Source organism: Ambystoma mexicanum, chromosome 12 (assembly GCF_040938575.1).
Source record: "Ambystoma mexicanum isolate Mex_15411 chromosome 12, UKY_AmexF1_1, whole genome shotgun sequence".
Lineage (NCBI taxonomy): Eukaryota > Metazoa > Chordata > Amphibia > Caudata > Ambystomatidae > Ambystoma > Ambystoma mexicanum.
In genome coordinates, this window is record NC_090936.1 from 121,837,196 (window position 1) to 121,864,184 (window position 26,989).

A 26,989-nucleotide genomic window follows, 5' to 3' on the forward strand; every position below is an offset into this window, starting at 1 on the left:
TCTTAGATCTAAAAGAACATAAATTTCGCAAACATTGGCGGAGAAAGGACTAGGTAATCAGTGGTTGAGGAACTTGTACTATTTTTCCACATAGTCTGCCCTAAGAGATCTCCCTCAATGTTGCCATTTGCAATTTTCAAATCTGAGTCGGTAAAAGATTTACACCACTTGATCCGATGATTAAACCGAGGGGCCTTCCCAACTGTGATGGAATCTCCCACTGCACACTCAGAGTTTAGTTAGCAAGCCAAAATTATATTTCTCCCATTGTATGCAATCATATATTCACCCAAAATATCTGCCACATTTCTCAATAACTCTTCCAATTTGGAGGACGAGGGGTTCCAGTAGACCTTTAGCTGAAGAATAGCATCTGTTTCTCCACTACCATCCAAGTAAACCGCTAAGGCCAAAAGTCTTGCTATTATTGTATCTGAAATAACCTCAACTATAGTTAGAACAGCGGTTTTTGTGGCAACCACCTTTTTATATGGTACTTTCAATTTATTTAGATTCAAGTATCCGTTTTACCACAAGGTTTGGTTTCGAACACAATTCAACAATGCCAGTCCTATTGCTATCAAAGAAATATACAGACTCAATATCCTTCGTAGATAACAAACCTAGCTAGGGTACCTCATGTTGTACAATACAATGACCCATCATTGGACCCTACCATCTGGGGATCTGTTGCAATGTAAGGCATGGAATTGTCTAAACTCTGGTGGCTGTTGAGTAATGGATTGCTCCAGGTCAATGACTGGTTGGAGAAGGAGAGGTGGATGGAATTGGCTCCTAAAGGGGCTACCACTCAGGGCTGCTTCCATTGCATGCAAGGCGTATCTGGGACTTGGAACAAAAGCCCACCAAGCTAGACAATGTCAGTATGGCCTCTCTCCTTATCGGAGCAAAGGCTAGAATCCTCTGTGTGCTGCAGCGGCCCAGATCTGCTGTCATCCTGCTCCACAGCTTCTTCATTTGAATGCCAGGGTGGTGGCGGTGCTCTCCAGGCAGAGCTGCTCCACAAACAGGAGTTGCAGGCAGCGGACACACTTGTGTGGTCGGATAGTGCAGCGCTGACCTGGCCCCCCATGAATGAACTAAGCGAAGAATGTCTCTGCAACAGTGGTCGCAATGCTTGTCGTTAGTAAGTCTCTCTGGCAAGAAGCTGCAGTAAGGTGGGAGAAAACCACATGAGGTGATGTGCTCCATTTGTCATTCTAGCTATCGATACAGGGCGCTGATGGCAAACCACAACCATTGTGGATCAAAGGTGTACTGAGTGGGGGACGCAAGTCAGTGGAAAGGGGCCTGGCATAAACTTCATGGTTACTGACGTGCTTACCGAATGCTGTACTGCCAAAGATGGAGGATGTGGGATGTTTTCCCCATGCTGACAGACCTACTCAGCCACCCACATCTGAACACGGCATGCAGGATGAGCCTCAGGTCAGTGAGTGACTGTGCAGTGAGGGTGGTAATCTATTCTACGGCCAGGATTGATGGAATATTAAGATCAATGTTAGCTGAAATGTTGGGGCCTTTTTTAGGTGTTATTAAAATAGTGATATTGGGGCAGGCCACAGCTGTCACTGGCCTCAAGAGCTCCACTCAAGAGACCAGGATTGCAGGGGATGCTACAGCCAAGGTGTGGTTGCCGTTCAAATGGCCAGGATTATACAATATGCAGTAAGAATCTTAGAATTTGCTAACTACACCTAGAGCTGGAGTCGTGCCTAAAACTGACGTTGTGGGTCTCATTCAATCCACCACTCGGTGCTTACTTGGAGCCCCACTTTGCAATGTGGATACGAGTAGATATAGAAGCTCAGAGGTGATGTTATTAGACATTATAGTATTTATAGATATAAAATGGGCAGCTATGCCCTCTCTAGCACAATACTCAGGATGCTGAGTTGTTCGTTGGTAATACACATGGTCATCAATGGTGAAGCTATTCAAAATGGTGCTTCTACTTTGTGGGCTAGAAAAGTCTCCAAGCGTCTGAATTTCCTTTAATCTCAGAGTACTAACTGATTGATTTGCCTTCCTCTGAGGACTTCAGCTCTTTTCTCTCTCACCAGGGTGCTTTAGGTTGGAGGTCTGCAACCTTTGGATCTCAATATGTTTTGGACTACAACTCCCAACAGCCCTATCCAGCATAGTCCATCTGGAGGGATCATGGGAGTCGTAGTCCACACCATCTGGAGAGCCACAGGTTGCAGACTGCAGCTTGGGTCCTGAAGTAACCCTCACCATTGGGAGCTATGAGAAATATGTGAATGAACGATAGAAGAGATGAGATTGATGTTTTGTGAATGTATACATGTAGCATTGGGTATGTGCAGGGCTTGAGATGTGCTCAGGCTATCCCAAGTATGTTGTGGGGAAGGCTGATGTGGTTATCACTTGGGTAGACCACAGACCTCATTACAAGTATGCCCGTCCGGAAATAGCAGTGCGGGTCGCACCATACCGGCACCTGTTTCAGGTCTGGCATACTCTAACACCGTTACTGCAAGTGACCTACCGTATCAGCAACACTGTGACCGGAACCTACGGCAAGAGGCGTCAGCTGTGCCTGAGACATAGGCATGGCTTTAGTACATGCACATTGTGGGATGTTCTAACCCACTAGTCTATGCCCTGCAACATCACTGTGCGCTGTTTGCATCAAAACAAAAGAATGGCTGCCAAAAAGCCTTATGTGCGCTAGAAAAAATCTCTGGAAAGTGCGCAGGAAAACCTGAAAAATAGGCATCCAATCCATTTTGCCTATGTCAGTAGTTACACAGGAGACCACTGCCAAAACCTATCATTGGGCTGACCACAGAGTAAAATGAAACTACTTGAAAAAGCAGTGCTGCATTGCAAGGGAAACCCAGAACTGCTTTAAAAATCCATTTTTCCTTGGCTGTGGAAAGTGCAAAATCATGGTTCCCAAACATCACAAAAGATCCAACATCCTTGTGGGTGTTAAACATCACTTTATTTAAAGAATTCACCTAAGCCCAATGTCAGGAGAAACACATTTCATCATAAAAAAAATCCACATTCAAAAGGTGCTTGCATGGGGAAAAATGTCAGAAATGGGCTCAGTACCACCGCTTGCCTGTGTCAGAAGCTGGCATTTACTTAACCTGTCAGTTTAAACTTTCACATTAAAATCAAAGTGTGGAAAAGAAGAGACTTCCTATCAAAAGCAATATAGGTTGTACAATTCAATCTCTATGTTTGAAAAAGGCTGGAATTAAGAGGTTTGTGGATATATTTGTTAAGAAGGTAAATTGTATTTTGGAAAGACTATTTTAAACAAGGTTTTAAAAGTGAGCTAAAGCCTGTCACACTGGGCTTCAAAGACATTCCACAGTTTCTCCTAAACAAAGAAATCTTCCCCCCTGCTCTCTGCTGAGGAACTGGCAGGGAGTTGCTAATGGAAGTGGGAGGGGACTTTGGCCTGTTGCTCTGACAGGAGACAAAAGACTCCCTTGACTGAAAGGAAATGCTAATTTGGGTGTCAACAGAAACCAGCTGCTGGCAGGAAGAGGCTCAGGTTGCCCTTGGCTCAGCCAAACCTTGGAGGCGGGGCTAGACCGTCAGGATTAAATACGAGAGTGTCAAGAGAAATATCAGCATTCAACATAGAGACTGAACCACTAAGAATGTTGATATTGTAGCAATTGTGATAACGCTAGGAATATGAAAATTTACAGGAGTATGCCCAGATGTTATGCGTATGTATGTGGAAAAATGTGTACAGATCTGACACTGGATAACCAACCAAAAGCGCGAAAAACTGTCAATTGTGAAACAAAACTCTTAAAATGAGACTTCGACAGATACGTGCTTTATTAAATCTGTGATATGAATATGTATTATTAGCAAGTTGGTGATATTGTAAATATGATTTATGTGAAAAATTAGATATACTGTACAGAAATAAAGGGGAGGTTTTTCCCTGGACCATTAACACAGTGTCACCATGACACATTGTGACACTGTTTCCTTCTCAAATCAGGAGCGAGGGAATAATCTGACCAATCAGTTTCCTAGAGGGCGGGCTTATTATAATCAGCCTATCCACCCCCTTGGGAAATACATAAACAGGGACTGTTGAGGACCTAGAGGACACACACATTCACCAATCAACTGATTTACTGGCGAAGCGCTCTGCAGGAAGAACCCAGATCAAGACTCCAGAACTCTGAAAGCAGAAGGCCCAATCCAAAGCTGAACCCTTCTCAGCTGGCCTTTAAAATCTTGCAACCTGATTTTTAACCCCAAACTTCCAAGGGGCACAACCAATTCAACAGCTGGGCTGTGCTGTTTTTCTGCTTCTTGCCAAGAACCTTTGCTAGAACCCAGAGATCCAAACCAGTAGAGCAGAGCTGTAACCCAGAACCAACCCGTCAGATGCAGAGACCAGAGTGCCTTGCTGAGTGCAGAACCAAGCGCCTGAATCCTGTACGTGGCTAGCAGATTCCAGTCCAAAACCCTTTGACCAGATCCTGACGGGCCTATCCCAAAACCATAGTTGAGTATTTAGCATAGAACTGTCCATAGCCAATCTCTTATTGTTAAGTAATCCTATCCAACCCACTCTATCATATCCAGAACTGCATTGTAGAATCTTTCTTGTCTGTCCTGAATCCTTTTCTCATCCACATAGTCCTGTGATAATTGTAGTGATAATCATCTTTGCGCTAATATATATTTGCTGAAGAAAGGCAAGTGCCGCAGCGGGCAAAGATCAGACAGAGGCGCCTCTGGACTGGTGGCTGTACCGTTGGTATCTCGCATCTTCATAGCCCCTTAGTGTAAAGCCAATCCTTGTTTGCAATCTTCAAAAGTGCATCTCTCATTTGAAATCTTGACTCTTTTTGAGAAAAATCGACCTTTACTAAAACCTTCATAACTTCTGAACCATACGTGCTAGTGTCTGCCGTGTGGGTTCTGCCGATTGCGGAACATCCTCAGCTTAGCATTTGAAATCTTGACTCTTTTTGAGAAAAATCGACCTTTACTAAAACCTTCATAACTTCTGAACCATACGTGCTAGTGTCTGCCGTGTGGGTTCTGCCGATTGCGGAACATCCTCGGCTTTCCAACTAATCCAAAACCGCATTTCAACTCCTTATAGTTTTGCCGCAACCATGCTTAACACGCTCAAACGTTTGCTGCGATTCTGCATTTGGCTCAATTTCATCCCATATAAAACAGCTATTTCTTGCATTCAACCTCTGAATTCAGTTTCCAATCTGCTAGTGATCCAAGCATCATTGCTAGTGTTTACTTAAAACTATCCAAAGCAGCTACCACTAGTTCTGAATCCAATTTAGCGAATTAAAGCATTTTTAGCATTTTTTTCCATTTATTTAAAGCCACAGTCAAAAGCAATTGATCTGATTTAAAATCATTCCCGTTTTTCTCTAAGCTTGCTGGGGGCAATTGTGATGGAAACTGCATTTGTAGAGTGTTTATTCCTGAAACCTGTTTTCTCTCCTTCCATCTCTATATTGCCTATTAGGGGGGATTGAGTAGTATCGGGGGGAAAGAGTGATTACATTGCATTTGATTGAATTCATATCAAGTATTATTTCTGTGCTGCATTCTTTCCTATCATTGCATTTCATTGAACCCACACAGTTTTCTTCTAAGGTACATTATTCTTCTCATTCATACTCCTATTGATTAAAGAGATTGTTGATTGTCACATCACCCATTGCTGATCATTGTATAAATATTCATCGTGTGATATCTAGATATTGTTCAAATTCATAAGTGTGATATATATATTGTTCAATTCATAAACTAAATCTTTTAACTTTGCAAAACAACCTACTTCTTGGTTCAGTGATACCGGCGGGGATTCAAAGAGAGGGGCGTGATATAAGGGTACATCATTCAGAAATAAAAGAACTCTAGACATAAAAATATATAATTCAGGCTGCCAGCTGAGCATCTCATGCCAGGCATTGACTTAGGTGGAGTGCTGGGTTGAAACCACTTACAACATTCCAAACACTGGCATCGCGGACCAGGCGTTAACTAGAGCCAGGTGTGCAGAAACAGCCCACAGGTGCCCAAATTCAGCCTAGGTGGCCCCAATTAGCACTTCAAAAGAACGAAAGGACCATTCCCACACACCAGACCCCTTCCCACTTACCATGCTAGCAGTAGCAGTACTGGAGCTGGAGGCCCTGCATGCAGCCCTACTATATGAGGAGGCAGAGGATGCAGCAGAGGCGCTTCAGGAGAAGGATGGCCATCATGGCCCTGCAAAACAACAATGCCCAGCAGGTTTCAGCCCGCAAATAGCCACGTATACCACGCATAAGGGCCACACCCTTCAACCTGAGCCAAAGCCACATCCACACACTGTACCAGCTAGACAGGGAGACCATCACATCCATAGTAGACCTGATCCATGATGACCTGGTCAGCCTCATACAGATCCATTCAGCCATCCCACACCCCCCCTGCTTAAGGTAGTGTCTGTGCTACACTTCCCAGCCACGGGCACCTACCAACACACTGCGGTTGAACTGCATTGGCTATTGCAACCCTGTTTCCCGCGAGTTCTGTTTCAGGCCATTGATGCACTCCAGCGTCACGTACGAAAACAACATTGCGTATCTGGCTGTTGGGTGTGAGTATCTACCAGAGCATGTGCACTGTTGAATGGGGGTATGTGTAACACCTATCAGCAGTGGATGTGTGTGCATTGCAATGTGCAACACAGTAATAGCATGCCTGAGTACAAGGCCTCGACTGGCGTGTTTCAATTGACCAAACTGATCATGTGCATGCATAAGAACATCAAATCCGTACACCAACATCAAAAGCACTTCATGTACCAGAATGCATCACACACATGTCCCAAAATCAAGCACATACGCAATCGGCAGAACCCACAACACCTGATGCACAAACTGATAATACCTATCCATCAGAACACCCCACCACCATACCACAAGTGCCCCGCACACCAAGTAGCCAGCACCCCTGCCTGTTTGAAGTGCACATACACATATGCATGTGACCTGAAGTTCAAATTATTACCCACGCATATCTATGATTGTGCGACATGCCCATCATAGGAATATTGAATTTGAACACAATAAGATTACACACAAGTCTCATTTGTGTGTGTTGTAGTAAAGGGTCAGAGGTCATGGTTGGTGTGAATGGGCTATGTCAAAGCGACTGCACACCACACACCCACCATGCATATTGACAAGGCGAATTGGCTTCATGGCAATCATTAGGCTGTCATCGCCTTCTCCATCCATCCAATTCCTCGTATGGTATCTTTCTGTGAATATGTCCACATCCTTTATTTTTGCATAATCAGTGATGCTGTTTAACCACTCCCATGCAGCACATCATGTACCTCAGAATGCAAGTACAGATTCAAAAAATAATTAAAATCACATCTCGATGCAGATTAATGTCCTTACCCATGTCAGCCATGCCTAATAGGTCTGCGGCCCCTGGCAGGTTCTGCTGTGTCAGGCCGAAGACTATTTTCCAGGCTGGTAAACATTGCCACCTGGTGATGGCACCCGCACACTTACACCTGGAAAAGCCACAATTGCATTTAGCGCTTGTCATTACATTGACATTGATGACTACAGACATATATCCCTAGGATCACCCTGATCCTACGCAAAATGGTCCATACAATGCATGGACATATAATCACACTGACGATGCGCATTTCAAGTAGCCAAAATATTTGTTTGTTTGTTTGTTTGTAATGCGTTGGTAGCCCGCAGGCATCAGGGCGCAATATGATCTATGCACCAGCAATTGGCATGTGTAATTTAGCATTGTTTAGTGCACTATACAGACTGTACCAACATGATACAGGCGCAAGTATGACATCTACACCTTCTGTTGCTCCAGTGCAGGTGATGCTGGATATCCCCTGATGCCATGGCTGATGACCCCCGTGAGGCAACCACACAACCAGCACGAGCAGGGATACAACCGTGCCCATATCTGTACTCTATGTACAATAGAGGGTTCCATGTCATTTCATCACGGAATGTTTTTTTTTTTATTTTTACCACGATTTATTTTTTTTAACAAAAAAAACCATCAAATTTGTTTCAATTATTTTTGGGGGGTTCCCCCACCCCCAAACTCCCCGATTTTCTTTCATTTGTATTAATTCCCAAACACCAACACCCCATATATATATAATTTACTAACCCCCCTAAAAAATGTGATGGTTTTTTTTTCGAAAACAAATGAGCGGCAAACAAACCAGCGAAAAAACATCCCGCGATGAAAGGACGTTGTACCCAATAGCGCCCACATTTGGCCTCCTAAAAGGCAAGGTTCCTGCATGAGCAGATCATTCGGCGCACTTATGTACAGCCCTGTGAAGGTAGGAAAGATAGTCCTGGTCTGTATATCAGGCGCAACATCCCACTGCCCCCGACATGGACATGCACCCACCAGAGGCGGAGGAGGATGAGGGTGATGATGACCTGCCATTTGCACATCGCTGTGATGGCATGGATGGCCGTGTTGCACAAGAGGAACTTATTCACCACTATTTCTGATCACTTCACACACGTACGTGGCACAGGCCAGCTAGCACTCTGGGCACTGCACAGTAAATAAATCACTCACTTACATTGAAAAGCAATGTCCAGTCATGATTTCTATGCAACACCAACTGTAATTTGTGCAATGAAAATAATAACAATGTGGAAAGAAAAACTGGCAATACTATCCCTCCCGAACTGTCTCTATGAAACTCCTGTCATGTTCTGCAAGGATGACTTGCACAAGTCACACAAAGGGCATGTGTGTCCTGGGCCTATTTACGTCCCCTTTTCGGTTCAGGCGTGTGGCTGTGTGCTGAGCGGGACAGCCGCATAGGACACTGCCTTGGGCTGCTCTGCATGAAACTAGCAGGCGTTGTACTGGTCGATGGTGCGTGGTGGAGTTCCGTGGGCCGTCGCCCTAGGAAGGCCTGAAGGAACATAGCCATTGTCTCATCTATAGATGAACATTATACTATTCCCCTCCCGTACCCTCCTGAACATCTGTACTATTGCTTGTGTACAACGGCCAAGTGCACAGGCATTACAATGCCTACTAGTCTGGACGCTCTCACGCATTAGTTGCGCCTCCTGGAAGTGCTGCTGCACCAGGGCTGTCAAGGCTGCCATCAATTTCCCTCACACTGTTGAAGGGTGGGCGCTGTGGGCTAATTGGGCTCATGGGTCTGAATAGCAACAGCTCATCAATTCTGTGGTCAGTGGTCGCCCCCATGCCCACTTAACAGTCATCTGCTATGTCCTCTACAATACGTGCATGTGGCTGTGGTGGTGGTGGTACTGCTGCAGCTGGGGCTGCCTGAATGGGTGCAGCTTGTGGGACCGATGGTGGCTCAATGGGTTCAGCTTGTGGGACCAGTGGTGGTTCAATGGGTTGAGCTTGTGGGACTGGTGGTGGCTCGACGGGTGCAGCTGGGGAGGCAGTTGTGCCTGTGAAGGTGGTGGTGGTCCGTTGGGTCTGGCCACGTTGACGGCTGGTGCCCCATGAGGTGCTTGGATGGGCCTCTTCATTGTCAGATGATGTGCCTGAGGGATTTAGAAGGGCAGGTTGTCGGTGAACAGTGTGGATTGATGAGGCAGAGATTCATGCTTTAACTTGTTTGTGCCTCTGCTGTGTCGGGGACATGGCGGGGGACATGGCATGGTGCACACATGCTTCTGTCATGCGTACTGTGCGGGTGGATGTGTGCTGTCCGTACATGGTAATGTGGTGTGCCGTTGATACTGTCATGGTATACTGACAATTGCTGGGTACGGTGTTAGGGGATACTGACAATTGCTGGGTACGGTTTGAGGGGTGTGCCATGGATGGGGTCGGCATGTGCCTGCTGCCTGTAGCACCTACAGGGATAGGTGGCCATTTCTGCTCGTGGGTCGGGCTGGCTGGGACTAGGGAGTCCCAGGTTTCCTTTGTGTGTGATGCTGGTCATTTGAGGGTGGAGAAGGGGATTAGCATTGATGTGACTTTGTGCCAGGGGAAGCACGACAGGCAAACGCAGATTAGGCTGTGGCAGCGGGTTGTGTGTCTGAGTGGCAGCAGAAGCACGTTCTGTTGGGAGTACACGGGGCCTGTGCTGTGTTCTAGGTGTATTAGTGGTATGAGTGATGTTTTGGTGGAGGGTGTATGTCAGTGTCTGCACCCAGGTTGCTGGTCTCTTGGGGGCAGGGGGGGAATGCAGGGCTTTATTGGTGTTGTGGACGAAGCACTTGACATTCATGTCATATGTTGATAGAGTAGTGGGTGCAGTGTGGACAGGGAGGTTAACATTACATTGGGGTTACGTGTACTCGCCAGCCTCTTCAGGTGTCCTGCTCCGGCCTCTGCAGCACCGACCCCTTTGATGGCCTTGAGGTGCAGCACACTGCGGCACATCTCCTCCCAGGGCAGCAGGCGTATTGGAGATGCATTCCCACCACTTGTGGCCATACCCTGTCTGAGCTGGGCCGAGAGGAGGTTGTGCACCCTGAAGCCCAGGTCGTGCCACCTCTTGTGGCAGTCTCGCACTGTGCGGGTGGTTGTGCCAACTTTCTGGGCAACCTCTTCCCAGATGCTCTTTTTGCAAAGAGCTCTGCAGCATGCTGGACTATGGTGTCCGATAACATGTTCGGCTCTGCCTCACTGAAGTGTGGCTTGCGTCGCCGGGTCTCAGACTCTTGATGCCATGGTAAGGGTGGAGTTTCTGTGGTCAGGAGTGGTGGAAGTCACCTGTGCTCTCAGGATTGCAATGGATTGTGTTTTTGTAATGGCCGCCGGACGATTTTCTGTTCCAGTGATCATTGTATTTCCGGTCATGGCATTTGATGCACCGCTGTTACTGTTGGCTCCGGGACCGTATTGCTGGATTCTGAGTCACCGTCACAGAGAACTATGGTGTTGTCATTTTGGGGGGGTTTGATTGTATTTCCTGCATGCCGGTACTGCAGGTTCTGGCATGCCGGAATGCACGTGCACGCCAACATGGAATCGGCTGGAAATTCTACCATTGCGGGCTGGCGGACACGGTGGCAACGGAATGCCGGAAAAATGGATTTCGTAATGCAGACTTAAAAGGAGGCCCTATGTCTTTTAAAAGGTATGGATATGTAAGGCATTCTGTAAGCGGACGTCTGAAGTCGGCTGGCGAGCACCCCCCTACCATTTCGACACCAGCGCTGATGCAACCGGGGGTGAGGAATCGGCACAGGTGAGGATCCAGGTACCCTTTCAGGCACCAGAGCTATGCTAGCTGTAGCGGAGCAGAATTGTAAATTACTTTTCTTTCTACGTTCTGCAGCCACTGGCCGCCATCTGGGCACGCTTTGCCTATACCCTGAATTGAAGGGCTTGCACACACTTGCAGTGTGCTGATTTCCCCATTCTACAAGATGGCCGTCCTCTTCCTCGACACCACAGTGCCTCTGAAGGCAGCCATAGCAACGGGGGCGCCTTGCTGGTTATTGACTCTTCCCTCTTACATCAAGCCAATTGGGATACGGCAGACTTTTAAGCCAACCCCAAACCGAAGGCCCTGTTGGAGCCTGTACGCGCCGAGGAGGGCCCGGAGGTCCTCCACCTTTTGTCACACCTCCTCAAACTATAAAGCTGCCTCCAGACTTACATACTGATACCCCATGAACTTGGCCCCCTAGACGTCTACGCGCCCTGCAGATCTACCAGTGAGTGATGGCTGAACTCTCCCATTGCCTCCTCCACTAACTTTCTGAACCAATTACTGTGCCTATTTACTCTGCCTTCCTTGCCTCACCTAACCTACTTCTTCGCTCACTGCATTGTGCCCCTGTTTTTGAATTTCGAATTTAGGCATGTGCGCTTTTACATCTCTGGACCCTCTTTGCATTGCATTTGTGCCCCCTTTTTCATTAAATTCGCTTTTGCTTTGTGGATTGCATTTGTGTCTTTGTGACTACTAGCCCACCTGGTGAGTTTAGCTAGAACGGTGCTGTGCAGCCACTCTTGCTTTCATTCCTCAACTAACCTCTGCCACCTCTATGGCTCTCACCATCTCGCCCACCTTCTCTAACTACTACACTATCATCTATCCCCCCTCTCTCATGAAGTCTGGAAAGAAAAAGCACAAAAAAGACATCCTGTCCTCGAACCCTGGCCTACCCATCAGACACCTACATCAGCACAACTTCCAGACTGGTCTTTACTGATATCCTCTTCTCTGTCCCTTCTACAGATCTCTGGACACCTCATCTCATCCCCACTCTCCTCCCTTTCGCATCCTCACGGTGACATCAAGTGGGAAGTCCTCTTGGACAGCTTCTCATCATCAGGCTGCACCATTAATGTCTACCACATGGGCACTATCTTGGTTCAGGGTACTTAACCCAACCTCCTTTTCTTTGACCGGCACCTGCTGTCCCTCATTAACTTACTTCCTTCACCTGCCTCTCACCCTACCACTCTGTCCCTCCCCCCTCTGACTGGTGTACCATGCCCCTGTACTCCACCCCTGAAAACCTTCAAAGGCGGAGTCCTCCTTCACCTGGCTACTCTTAACGCCTGCTCAGCCAACAAACACTCCGCCGACATCTGCCTCCTTGAAGACACTGGATTAGACATTCTCGCTCTTACCGAGACATGGTTCAGTGCCAGCTTGGTCACTGCTTTTGACGCCCTTCTCCCTAATGGCTTCAAGATCATCTCCAAGCCACAACCTCACTGTGCTCGCAGTGTGGGTTCCTTCTTCCGTCATACCCACCCAGCTCTACTCCTACTTTGAAAGCCTGGTCTGTAAAATGGTCATCTCTCCCTCCTCCTCTCTGACCATTGCTACCATCTACAGGCCTCGTGGCACTACCACCCTGTTCCTCTCTGAATGGGTTGATTTCTGTTCCTTCCTACTCTCCACCACCTCTAATCTCCTACTCATAGGTGATTTCAACATCCAATTGGACTCCCCTGTCACAGCATCCACTCTCTTCCTTGACCTCTGCACATCACTATCCCTCTCCATTGTCCCTTCTGGCCAAACCCCCTCGGCTGGACACAATCTCATCCATTTTGACCTCTCCTCTCCCCCACGCTTCTGGTCACTCCACTCTCTTGGTCAGACCATGCCCTCATCTCCTCGCACCTGCCTCCCCTTGGCCCTTTGATCTCCTCTCCAAAAGCCCTGTCAACCTCGTTCACGAACGTCCATCTGATTAAACGAGTGTCAGCTGCTTCCATCGCATTTCACATTCACCCCACCACCAGACTCTACCACTGACTCTGCTCTCAGCAACCTCCATTTGGCCATTGCCACCACCCTTGACATTCTTGGCCCAGTCATGAGGATCTGCCTGAAACCCGCCTCCAAACGTAACACCTGGTATGACTCTGAACTTGCAGCCCTAAAAAAACGCAAGTGTAGAAATGTGGAACGGAAGTAACAAAACTCAGGCTCCAAAGGCAATAAAGACTCTCCATCCATGCCAAGAAAAGGGCCCACATCCAGGCATGGGTATCGGGTGCATCCAACAACATGACTGAACTCTTTAAAATCTGCAGGGAACTCCTCCTCCTCCTCCTCCTCCTCCTCCTCCTCCTCTCTTCCGCCCCAGGCCCTCTACAACGCACTGGCCACACACTTTACCACTAAAACGTTGGACATCCTGAGCACCCTTGCTACTCTCCTGCCCAACCCCTCCCTCAATTTCTTGCCTCCTATGGCCTTTCACCCTCCTTCTTCCTCTCTCCTTCTCCCCTGTCACACCTGAAGAATTCACCAGAGTTGTCTACTCCATAAAGGTCTCTTCCAAACAGGTTTCCCCTTGCTCCTCCAGAACCATCAAGGACAACGTTGGCTATCTTGCCCCTGCACTCGCTGATCTCTGCAACCATTTTTTTGCCACTGGGCCTTTCCGATCCTCCCTCAAGCACTCCCTTGTGCGCCCCCTCCTGAAAAAAACCTTCAGCAGTCCCTACCTGTCCAGCCAACTACTGCCTTATTTCTATCACCCCCTTCCTTGGGGAAACTTCTGGAGAAGCTGGCCTTTCCACAACTTATGTCACACACTGAACTTTCACACACTGAACTTGTTGGTGGTCTCTACAACCATCAATCTGGATTCCAAGCATCCAGAGGCACGGAAACTGCTCTTCTGAACACCCGTGAACAACTGCTTGCATCTCTGGCCTCTAACTCTCCAGCTGTCCTCCTCATACTCTATCTCTACTCTGCCTTCGATGCAGTTAACCAGCTTACCTTCTTCCTAACTGACCATTTGTCCCAAATCATTTTGGACACTTCCTCCTCACCTACTTCCTTCTCCACCTGTGGTATCCCCCAGGGCTCATACCTCTTCCCCTGGCTCTTCAACACTTAACTTGCTCAGCTAGCACTCATCAGTGCCTCCTTTTCTGCCGACTTCCAGTGCTAAGCAGATGACACTGCTGACCCTCTTGCATCATCCCTGATCGCCTATCTTCCATCCAGTCCTGGTGTACTTCCAACAATCTCTGCTTCAATGCCAGCAAGACTGAGATCATGCCCATTGGGACCCCTGCTCCCTCTTTTTTCCCATCACTCTGGCCAATCCTCTATGGGCTCTCCCCCCTGCTCCTTCTGAAGCTGGAAACCTTGGAATCATCTTCGTCTCCTCTCTCTCACCTTCCTCCCTCACACTCGGGACATTGCCAAGAAGGCCCACTTTCAACTCTTCGTTCTCAAAGGAATTCTCCCTTTTCTCACTTTCCCCAGAAGTTCAATGTTACCCGAGCCCTGGTTCTCTCTAGGCTTGACTACTGCAATAGCCTTCTCCTGAATTTACCTTCTTCCACTTTACGTCCCCTCCAGCTAATCCAGAATAGGGCAGCAAGAATGATCCTTGACCTTAAGCCCAGGGACCGCAGGTCTCCTGCCCTAAAATCTTTTCGCTGGCTCCTGGTTACGGCATGGATTAAATTCAAAACCCTCTGCATCATCCACACGGCTGTCTGGGGCCTAGGACTATGCTATCTGCAACCTCCCCTTACTAAATGCGCTCCCTCTAGACCTCTGCAGTCCTCTCGCACCAATGCTCTGTCTGTAAAGCGTTTAGCTAAACAGAGGGCCGGAAGCCGATCACTTTCTTCAGCTGGCTCCCTCTTATGGAACAGCAACCCCCTCCTTCTTGAGCAAGACTTCCTCAAATTCCGTAAGCTCCTCAAGACTTTCCTCTTCACCTCCTCCTTCCCTTTGTCCCTCCTCTACTAATATCACAGTTGCTGCGATTGGTGGCCAGGGCCCTTATGTATCCTTTGGGGACCTGGATTAACATACCCAATCGCCCTAGTCTCTGTCTACCTCTCAGCACTTGCTTCAGCACCCACCGGCTTCAATCTTGTAGGCTTGCACTTTCTACCCAATGCGGCCCCAGGCTTACTTTTCTATGCACTTCATCTGCTGCTCACCCACGAGCACGGACATTCCAGCATTTACCCCCATCTCCCCTCTTCTCGCTGAACTTGCATGTTCTGAATACTCACAAGGCATAGTAGGCTCGTCTTTATCTTCCACTGTATTCGTTGTTTTTCAATTTCATGTTCCCTCCCTGCTGCCCTGTGGGTGCTTTGAAACACGGTTGACCTACTGTATAAATGCCTAACAAATGCACATAAATAAATAAATACAAAATGGGATGCAGACAGGCAGAGGACAACAAAGTCCTAGATATATTTTGTTTGCTTATGTAGAAATAGGCGACACACATATTAGGAGTAATTGTAATGGGTTATTTATAACGTACTTAATACCTATAGATTTCTAAGCGCGGACCCGGGGATCGAACTTGTGTTGCTTCGCGTCCTCTTGTTTCCAAGACGAGCATGTTGCCCCTGAGCTCTCCTCCCAAGACCAGCACAGACGAATTAGATAAATATGTTAAAATGTCAAAGGATAAGGAAATAGGTCCAGTGTTAATCAAATATTTAGAGAGAGTGATGGGTAGAGCATAATGAGCAAATCTGTCTTCTAGGGAGCAGCAAAATGAGGTATGTCCTAACTTGCTCAACCATGATGCGTATTGCTCCCACATAATGGGTAAGTTAATGAGCTTTGAGAGAGAAAGGATATTTGGAAGATGACGTTGGTTATATACATGTGTGGTTTAATAGTGAAAATGGTTACAAACAATGGAAATCATCCATTTCATAAAAGCATCGAATATCTTCATAGTCTTGGAGGGAAAACAATCTCAGAAAATAAATTCACGTGTTAAACTAAAAAGGGTAGTTATGACCTTTAAAGGTTCACTGAGGAAGCCCCATAATTGATAGATCTATACGTTATTGACTTCATATATGGAGTTTATGCCTTCAAAAAGAAAGGGATCGAGATACAGCACCCTAGAACCCAGAAGCAGAGCCCTCCATTCTGATTTGATGAGTGGTGGGGTGAAATGTGATTTAGAGTTGAAGATTAGCAAATGCCTCTCGTTTGCCAGCTACACTCCCATGAGGCAGGCTGCAAATAGGATGCGAGGGAGTAGTAAAAAGATGCTGCTGGTGTGTAAAGGAAGCCACTTAGAGAGTACCACTAACCCCCCAAGCGCTTCCTCAAAGATGAAGTTATTGGGACCTAGGACAACAAACCCAGGCCTGCACCCACCTTCTGCCAGTTTAAATAATACACTGATGCAGGTAATTCCATCTCAGAAACGGTAGTCTGCAAACCAGATCCCACTTTAATAAAGCTCCATGCTGAAATCTTAGTGACACATATGTCATGCTGAATCAGTCTCTTGATCTGCAGCACATGCTCTCTAGTGTCACAGAGCAGGTTCAAAGGTCACAGGTGCTCTTTTGATAGCTGCGTGGCAGCCAAGTCAATTTGGCACAGAGGGTGCGTTTAAAATCGGCCACTCTGTTCCAAAACAACATAATTATGAGGAATTGCTATCCTAGTGGCAGTTTGATCTTTACTGAGTTAGGACATGGTGGCTGGTAATTCATATAATGATTAAAGTCACATTTGATCTGTTTCATACATGTGTTAACATGAGCTCAGGCCAACGTGGAGGGGTTGTTTGTGTTCTTGTCAGACAGCCTGCTATTGCCATACAGCAGGGCAAGAGATTAAAAGGCTGTGCCTCTTTTTGATCCTGAGAGGCCAGGTAACACCGGTCTCCAGCAAGGCAGCTCCTCAGAAGTGCAGGAGCTGTCCTGGAAAAGGAATAAAAGGGCACACCCTACACAAAAGGACTAGCCGTACAGCAGGGTGTTGCTTGCCAAAGAGCCTTTGATGCTATGGATTTGGGAAGGGGACAGGGTTTGTGTGGCCAGAGAGCTCAGCACAGTTGTTGAAAGATTCCACCCTCTTGTTTCTCTGTACCTCTTCTGCCTTCCGGTCTCCTCCACTTCCTTTACCACAGTGCACTTTGGGTATGATGCAAGAAGGCAAACGCCACTTGTCACAAGGACAGGACTCTTGGCTATAAAAAGGGTGTCTCTCGCCCTTCTTTGAATCATCTTGGGATTCTCTTTGGGCCTTCAAGAAAAATTCATTTTGACCTCTTCTGGGAGAGCAGTCCTCTATAAAGCCCTCCACCAGTGAAGTGAAGATTGAGGTTGCAAGGCACAGGCAATCTTTGCTATCTAATCACCCCCAGTGCACTTTGGGGGTGGCCTGCTGCTAGAGCAAAACATACCTCTCTGATGCCTACGCCAGTACTGTTGGCTAAGGACTCCTGCTGGTGTATGCCAGTGTCCCTGTGTTGGGAGAAAAGAAAACAATGACTTGTCTTGTCCCTGAGCTCCTGGATTGGGACTTGCAGCATCCAGAGATCCAGAACAGCCTGTCTTTCACTGTTAAACCACTTTGAGCTGTCTTTGAACCTGGTGTGGCACTCTATGACCCGTTTGGGCCCACCGATGCTGTTTTTGGCACCCTCTCAACCTTTGAATCACTGCTACTTGCACCTTTGAACCAGCTCGATGCTGCCGCTGCACTGTACCAAGTTGAACTTGTCACCTGATCGGCTAATCGCTCATCACCTAACCTGGTCTCAAATCACAGGAAGCATTGCGTTGTGCATTGAACCAAACCAGTGGTCACCAACGACTCAAACTGGCTCAACTTCGAATAGTCACCTTGTCAAACCTCACAGGGGACCATTAAGATCACAGCTTTTAACCATCACCAGACATCGTCTTGAACTGCTGGAGCGTCACTAGTCGATCCTAACCAGCAGTTAGCACGTCTTTAACTGGCCAGATCGTCAAACTAACCCTTGTGAACCCTCCGAACTGCATCGCTCAAGCGTTGAACTCCAACTGCTCTGAGCTACTGCTTCGAACCGACTTGACACCCACTTGCTACTTGGATCTACATGACTCGCTGCACCTACAGCTGTTTTGATCATGTTGCACAATGATAAGATGCATAGTTCAACACTGTTGAAATGCCAAAGAACTGTGAGAAGCTATTATTGACTCCTTACGAAAGCACCCTGTACCCCACCCCCACCCCAGCTCCATCTTTGGGCCCTAGAGAATGGTTTGGTCACCTTTTTGATTCCTTTTTGTGCCAAGACATATCCTTTTCCAAACATTGTGGTTATTGCTTGCCTTTTTAGCCCTGTTTCATTAGCCAAAGTGCTGCATCCATCTGTCTATTGCATATTCTGTGTTCTTTCCACAGGGGTGGGTTTGATTAGTGTTCTATTTTAGTTACTTTTGCATATGGCTTTTTTAATTAAAGTGTACGTACGTATATATGTGTGTGTGTGTGTGTGTGTGTGGACTTTGTATACATACCACATACATCACATCAAGAAACAGTACAGCACACACAATGTAATGGTATCAAGTAATATTGTCCCCATATATGTGGTCGCCGTAAATAATATCGCCGGGAAAAGGTCGCAGCGATATTATATGGGTGACCATATATATGGGGACAGGGGCAAAAAAAAAAATTAAAAAGTATACGTTTGGGGGTTGCGTGGGTGTCCCCCGCATGTTCCATGCAATAATGTTGCCACAAAAAAGGGGCCATTTTTCGGCGATATTTTTGCATGGCGAGATTTTTGTGGCGACATTATTACATGGAGCCCAATGTAACACCCTTAAAAATCATTGCATTGTGGATTAGTTAAATCATTAAAAATCTGCATAACATAATCACACATTTGGACCATATAAAATATTCATTACAATTATTCCAGCACTCGTACATACCGAGTTTGTTGTCAGAATGGCCATATTGTTTCATATACTTCCATCTTATCTGAGTCAGACTAGCACAATTTACTAGTAGATGCTTAACTGGTTCAATGTCCTCCTCCCCACGTAGGCTGCAACCTCTTACATGCCTAGAAAGCCCCTGCCATGCCCCAACAACTTTCAAGCCGTGAGCCCTATTAAATATTCTCATCCGGTATTCTCTGACAGCATCGCTTTGTGGAAAAGCATGAATGTGTAGCGGTAGCTCCCTTTGCCTGTTGATGTACTCCATAAACATACAGCTGTGTTTCTTGGTTGCCACCTCTACCACAGTCGTCTCATAATCATGATTTGAGAGCTTTCCGTGTCCCTCCCTTGTAAGCAAGCTGCATCAGCAATAAAATGGCAGTATCAATTATTCCGTTCCAGTACTTGCTGTTGGCACAAAGATATCGTAGACAACCATCGGGCAAACATTCTTATATAATTGTGTGCTGATGGGCAATATTAAAAATAAGGGAACTGGAGTCGGCCTCCAAGAGCTTTTTGTATGTGTTTAGGCCCCTAATCATCACTGTGGTTGCAGCACTCGTTAGACCCAATTGCAGGTGTTTGTATTCCATCGGAAGAGGGCCTTGTAGTCTAAGCAGTCTTCTCAGGATTCTACCTTCAAATGTGTTAAGGAGTTCCAGATATTTTGATCCCCACACCTCGGCTCCATTTACCCGACACTAGCTCTGCATTGTAGATAGTTTTCACAGCATGTAGAGTAAAGCCACCATTTCTACCGATACAATATGATGGTGGCCCCATCTGCTGCTTGGTGTTGGCACAGGTGTATTTCGAGGGATCCTTCCAGGTCAGTTTGTCATCTACCACACCACCAAGATATTTATATGCACTAATCTGCTTCACCTTCTTATTGTTAATGAACCAATTGCATCCCCTGGGCTTAGCTCTTGAGGCGAAAAGAGTCAATTACTTTTGATTTGTCAATGTTAATAGTCAGAATACTGTGGGTGGCATATACTGCAGAGTATCCAGTTTGATCTGTATATACCTCTACTTGATTACCCCCGAATTCCCCTTTGTGTAATCAAACTACATAGTCAGCATACCTGAGCCATACAACAGTCGTGGTTCCAAATTTCACAGGGTAAGTGTCCGGTATAACAAGTGTCTCCTGCAGGTCAGTCAGGTAGAGGTTAAACTGGATTGGTGCAAGTATACAACCCTGTTCAACACCCCTCCCGTGGATATGCAATGTGTCATATTCCCCTCTTTATTTAATCTAACCCTAACCCTAGTATTTGTATGTAGTTTCATGATCATGCCTAGTAGGCCTTCCGGAATAATTCCGAATGCTGCTCTGAAGTCTATTATAAGCTGCAGAAACTGCTAGTTTTCATCCATTTCACCGGAAATCAACCAACGCAGACAGGGTAATGAGATTTGTGTAATACACAAGCCTTTCTGGAAACCATTTTGAGCATGTGGGATGATGTTATCGTGCACCAGTCAGTTCATTCAGTAGTATGCAGGCGAATATTTTGGCCGGAATGTCTAGCATGGCTAGAAGTCTATAGTTAGCGGGTAGTATCTTACACCCCTTTTTAAAAATTGAGATAATCATGCTCTGTCCATGATACTGGAATTAACTGTGTGTTACATTTACTAGTGAATAAACCGTGCAGTGCAACGGCCCAAACCTCTGGATTTAGCTTAACTAAGTCACTTCACATCCCATCGGGGTCAGCTGCCTGCAATGGGTTTAATGTGCGTATAATCCAATTATTTCACCAATGGGAGCTTTAAATCCCCCATCTTTCAACTACGCCCACGTTAGTTGTTGCTTCACCAGTACGAAACCCTAAGGTCATGGAGATAAATCGTTCCCACTCAGCAGGAGATGCCCCATTGACGTTCTCCTTTGAGACATTGATGTTCTCCTTTGGGACTTCACCTAAGTTAATAATGCTTCAAAACCTTCTGGAATCGTTGATAAGAGCACACTCGTCAACATTAGCCAAGTCTCTTTAGCTTTAGTGCTGAAATAAGTGCAACGCCATTGCCGATATACAGTTTTTCTATATTTATTTTTATTGCCATCACACCCTCATAATTATGTTGCTGGCTTTTGCCCCTGTTTACTCTCTGAATTAAACGTTTGATGTCTTTTCTCAAATTTATTTTTGCCCGGGAGACATTCTGATCATACGAACGGCTACTGTGTTTCTTGATTTTAGCCTTCTGGCAGAAGAGTTCAAGCCCTCTTGGATTTTAGGTTGTTTTATAAATCCTCTCCAGAATGCATTTAAAGTTTTCTATCATATCCACTTCTTTGCATCTCTCGTGTGTATAAATTGCACAAAAGTCACAAGTGTCATCGCGATTTCTCCTTCGAATCTCTGCAATGTTCTCCACGGTTGAACTATGGATGTGTGCAGTCCCACCCTGGCCTACCTCTTTAACCCATTCACTGCACGAGAATGTATTGTTACCCTCCCATTAATGGTGATTGGTTCTACACGCCATATTTCCTGTAGTAGCATGAGTGAAAAATAGTGACAGCCTTCAAATCCACTTTCCGCTGGGTAGTGCCCTGCCTTCTGGTGTTCCAAAAGCAAAAGGTAAAGTTATGTTATGTTCATTTCTAAAGCGCACGTATGCCTAGGGGCATCATGGCGCTGGGTGGAGCAGAGGGAAATGGCCAGCTCGAAGAGGGAGTGGAAGATCGTTCTAGGCCTTTGCAGCATCACCAAAAAAGCATGTCCGCCAATGCGTGAGAGTCTGATACGAGAGACAGATACTAAGAGGGCAGATTGAGATCGCAAAGGACAGGACGGAATATAGCGGGGGAAATTTTCCTGGATGTAGTCTGCACCCTGGTTATAGGACCCCCCCCCCTTGTTAATTTGCATTTTTAAGTAACTTTGGGTCTCACCCTAAGTTACTAGGGGAATCCAGACGTGGACCCCTTGCTCACTACTCTTAGAGAGGCACAGCTCCTCCCTACTGATGAGGTCCAACCAGACCGAAACACGTGTCTGGGGATGCTGTTGGTACTCTTGTTCAGAGGAGAATTGCCTAGCATTTCGGTGCTGGACTGCCCCAGGGCAGGACAAAGACTGATATGTTTGGGATATTTCTTCTCTGTGAAAGATAGTGAGCTAAAGACTCTGGATAAGTCTCTCGTAACCCAGACTAATGTCTGGCAGAGGGACTCCCAGGACCCCCCCTTGTTAATTTGCACCCTGGTTATAAACAGCCTGGTGCTCGGTGCACATAGATTTGAACAGGATCCTCTTTGCAATGGGAAGCCAGTGCCGCTGCCTGAGGAGTGGAGACTAATGAGCACGAAAAGAGGGTGCAGCACTGATCTGGCAGCAGCATTTTGAAGTAGCTGAAGCCGATTGGTAAGTTAACGTGGCTGTCCCAGAAAAGCGATTTGCAGTAGTCTGTGGTGCTGAACGCCAAAACGGCCACCACCGGAGCATGATATTTAGCCAGAACAAAAGGAAGCACTTTGCGCAATATGCCTAGTTTCAAGTGTCCAGATTTGCAAACAGCTGCCACTTGATATGCCATAGATAAAGATGATGAAATTATAACCCCCAGGTTTTTCATGGAGGCAGAAGGCATGGGACACAGTGACACCGGCCAAAACTCAGACGTCCAAAAAGAGAGAGGGCTGGGGGTACCTACAACCAGCACCTCCGTCTTAGAGCTATTGAGCTTTCGCCAATTGGCCCCCATCCCTGAGCCCAGGTCTTCCAGGCATCGCCTCAGCAGGACCGCAGTATCAGCACATGTAAGATCCAGACGGATCAGAATCTGTGTGTTGTCGGCATAGGCATAATATCTGAAACCATGTATGTATGTATGTATTTATGCTTGTAAAGCGCCGGTAGCCTGCAGGCATCAGGGCGCTCAGACAATACAACACAAATTGGCCAGGTATAAGACCTGACCACTTCCGGAGTAGAATGGTAGCCCTGTGGACCTAGGCCTATGAGATCCTTATCTGAAAAGGTGTGTCTCAAGCCGTTTCCTGAAAGACAGGTGGTTGTTTTCTGACCTTAAAGCTTCAGGGAGGTTGTTCCACAGTTGTGGGGCCAGCACCAGAAAAGATCTTCTCAGAGGTGTGTGTGGCACTAAACTGTTCTTAAGGTAGTCTGGGGCTTTGCCGTACAGGCACTTATGCACCAATGAGAGTGCTTTAAACTTTATTCGTTCCTCAACTCTAAGCCAGTGGAGGCACACTCTTTCACTTGTAACATGATCCCTCTTCAGGTTTCTGACGAGCATGACCGCGTCATTCTGAATCACTTGGCATCTGGATAAATCCTTGATGGAAGCCCCTATCAGAAGAGCATTACCATAGTCGAGTCTTGATAACACAATGGCTCTAGCTATGGTGGCCAGGTTATATTCGTTTAAGAAAGGCTTGATTGATTTCAGTAGCCTGAGGTAATAAGCCGTGTTTTTCTGAAGATAGTTGGTCTGGGCATCCAAATTAACCGCTGAGTTGACCATCATGCCCAGGGTTTTTACTTGGGAAGCCACTGAAATCTTGGCGTCCTTGATTTGAAAGGATTTATAATCCGCCCCCAGATTTGCCAATTGGCGACTGGAACCGAATAACATCAGTTCAGGCTTTGTGTCATTCAGACACATCCAATTGGCCAGCATCCATTTGTCTATTATCTTATAGACTGTTCCTATCAAGACACTGTCAAGCAGCATGGTGACTTCCCTCCAGCTCCAAAATGAGCTGGGTGTCGTCCGTGTAATTCATAAAAGACACCCCGGCCTTTACTAAGATGCTACACAGTGTACGCATATAAATATTAAACCACATCGGGGACAAACTTGCCCCCTGAGGAACACCAAAAAGAATATGGCAGGAGTCAGAGAAGCTACTTCCCCAATGAACTCTGGCTTGACGGTCCTTTAGAAACGACACCAACCATTCTATTGCCCTTTCGGAACAACCCACATTCTCCCTGAGCGCTTTAATAAGGAGTTGATGGTCCACCAGATCGAAAGCTGCGCTTAGATCTAGGAGCATCAGCATCCCGTCTTTGTTCTTGTCCACTATACTCAGCATCTGGTTCTTGAGATCCAGCATAGCTGTCTCCGTGCTGTGATACGCTCTAAAGCCTGATTGTTGCTGATGTAAGGCCGCATGGTTCTCTACATAACATTGTAGTTGCTGTGTGGCTAATTTGTCCAAGATTTTAAGGACGAAGTTTGAGTTTGTATAGGACGAAGATTAGCCTGGTCCTTAGGATCCAGGCCCGCCTTTTTTACGAGTGGGGTGATTGTGACCTTTTTTAGCTCCTTAGGCACTGAGCCCTCCTTAAAGGAGGCATTCACGATCTTCAGGAGGATGGGTGCAAAGATTTCCTTATGTTGGAGAATAACGCTGGGTGGTAAAATGTTTTCTGCACAATTAGTGAGTTTCATATGGTTCAGCATCTCTAACAGCTCCACTTCCGTGATGGTATCGAATTTGAGGGACTGTTCTCTAGTACTGACCACAACTTCTATTGGCAACATAGTCTGCTTCAAGGAGGCTCTAGCTTGATAATATTTTGTCATGAGAAAGAAGGAGCGGCCTAATGTATATGTTGAACAAAATTGGTGACAGTGCGGATCCCTGAGGGACCCTGCACGACAGTAGCAAAGGTTGCGAACAGAAAGGGGGGAAGAGCTACCAACCGGGAACGATCTGCCAAAAAGGCATAAAACCAGTCCAGTACCTGACCAGAAATGCCAGCGTCGGCCAACCGGGAAAACAAGGTGGGGTGGTCTACTGTATCAAACGCAGCAGACAGATCTAACAGTAGTACTGCTCCCACCCCATCCTGATCAACCAGACGGGCAAGATCGTCCATTACTGAGTTGAGGACTGATTCAGTCCCCCTCGCTGGATGAAAGCCGGACTGAAATGGATCAAAAAATCCATATTCCAGAAAGGAAGAGAGAAAGGGGGTGGGGGAGACACCAAAGTCTCAAGGACCTTCATCAAAAAAGGCAGGAGAGAAATGGGGCGAAAATTGGCCAACACCCCAGGATTGAGGGATGGTTTTTTCAATGAAGGAAGGACCAACGCATGTTTCAGAGGGCTGGAAAGCACACCTTCTTGAAAAGACGCATTAATAGCAGCAGTAATATGCGGTAGCAGCTCACTTGAAATATCTTTAAGCAAAGTTAGAGGAATATCGTCAGCTGGGGAGGCAGATTTAAGGCCGTGAATAGCTTTAGATAAATCAAGTTCAGAGAATATAGGGAAAGAAGACGATTCGGCCCTAGGGGCAGATAATAAAGGAAAACTAGGGGCAGCTGGAGAGTGAGCAGTGAGCAGGCACGTCTTCAATGTCATTATGAATAGTCTCAATTTATGAACAAAAGAAAGCGAAGAGGTAGTCGCAGAGATCTTGAGACGGAGTAACCACATAACCCATTTTTGTCGGGGAGGGGAGGGATTGGACCTGTCTGAACAGGGCCTTGGGTTTATTTATAGCACCTTCTGCCTCTGTGCTAAAATAAGCTTTTTTTGCTACCATAATAGCTTTTTGATAGTCAGGAGTTCACGAAAGATGAGTTTAGCCTCGGGCAGATAGCCAATCCTCCATTTCCTTTCAGCTTGTCTGCAACACAGTTTATTTGCCTTAAATTCTTCAGAGAACCACAACTCTGACCTATGTTTAGTTCCTTTGGAAAGTCTGAGAGGTGCCAATCGGTCTGCCACATCAGAGAAAGCAGTTTCCAGTGTAGTAAGAGAACAGGAACTGCCTAAAGTGAGTTGCGCCTGGAGGGATGCTACTAACTCAGTTGGGTACTTTACGCCAGTCACGTCTAAGAAGAGCATGTCTGTTAACCGGAGAGGTGGGGACTTGATGAGGGATAGCAAAATAAATCAAAAAGGGATCAAACCATAAAAGAGGAGAGAGGGTAGAAATGGACATAGAGAGTTTAGGAGCACACATTAAGAGTGTTTCCCAGTTGATGGGTAGGTTCCATAATCAACTGGGGGAGACCAAGGTTCTCCATTAATGACAGGAAGTCTGTTGCCTGATTGGAGTTAAACGTATTAGCCGAAAGGTTAAAATCTCCGGCAACCCACAGATTAGGGTATTTAATCAGCTCGGATGCCAATTCAGGAAAAGCAGTACAGAATGTGGCATCCACACCAGGCGGGCGGTAAACTACTAAAATGGTATGCGTAAGCGTCAATGACGCAGAAATACAGGCCAGCATAACTCCATCCTTAGGGAGTGGGCCGGTATACTACACAGTTTTATATAGGTCCTTATGCATAATGGCCACCACCACCCCCCCAAACTCCCTCAGGATGGGGGGCGGAGTGGTCCACATGAGCTAAGCTATAGTTTAAAGGTGGAGCTTGAACAATGGAGGGACCAGAGCTTTCCTGGAGCTAGTTTTCCGTAAGAATAAGGAAATCAAACTGAGATGCAGACATTGAGTCATGGCAGTGCGTAGCATGCGCCACCAGGGAGCGTGCGTTTAGCAGGCTGCATTTAAGGCCATCAGATGTAACAATATTAGCCTGAGGAAGTATAAAACCAGCAGGCCATCTGTTCTCAGAAGGGGCCAAAGATAGCAACGTATTACGGGTCAGTGATCATGCTGCATCAGGGAAAGCTATCGTGTTATGCAGATTGTGCATGGCATAGATGGGCACAGACAGGATTGCCTTAAGCGCGCCTTAAACCTAATCATTAAAACAAAAAAATATAATTTTTATTAGTGC

The 26,989-nt window shown here is 46.5% G+C and overlaps 1 protein-coding gene across 2 annotated transcripts in view; it reads left to right on the top strand.

The window, feature by feature from the left end:
* The window catches only part of SAMM50 (SAMM50 sorting and assembly machinery component), a 396,549-nt gene that overhangs the window by 7,603 nt on the left and 361,957 nt on the right, over positions 1 to 26,989 (top strand). The window lies entirely within an intron of this gene.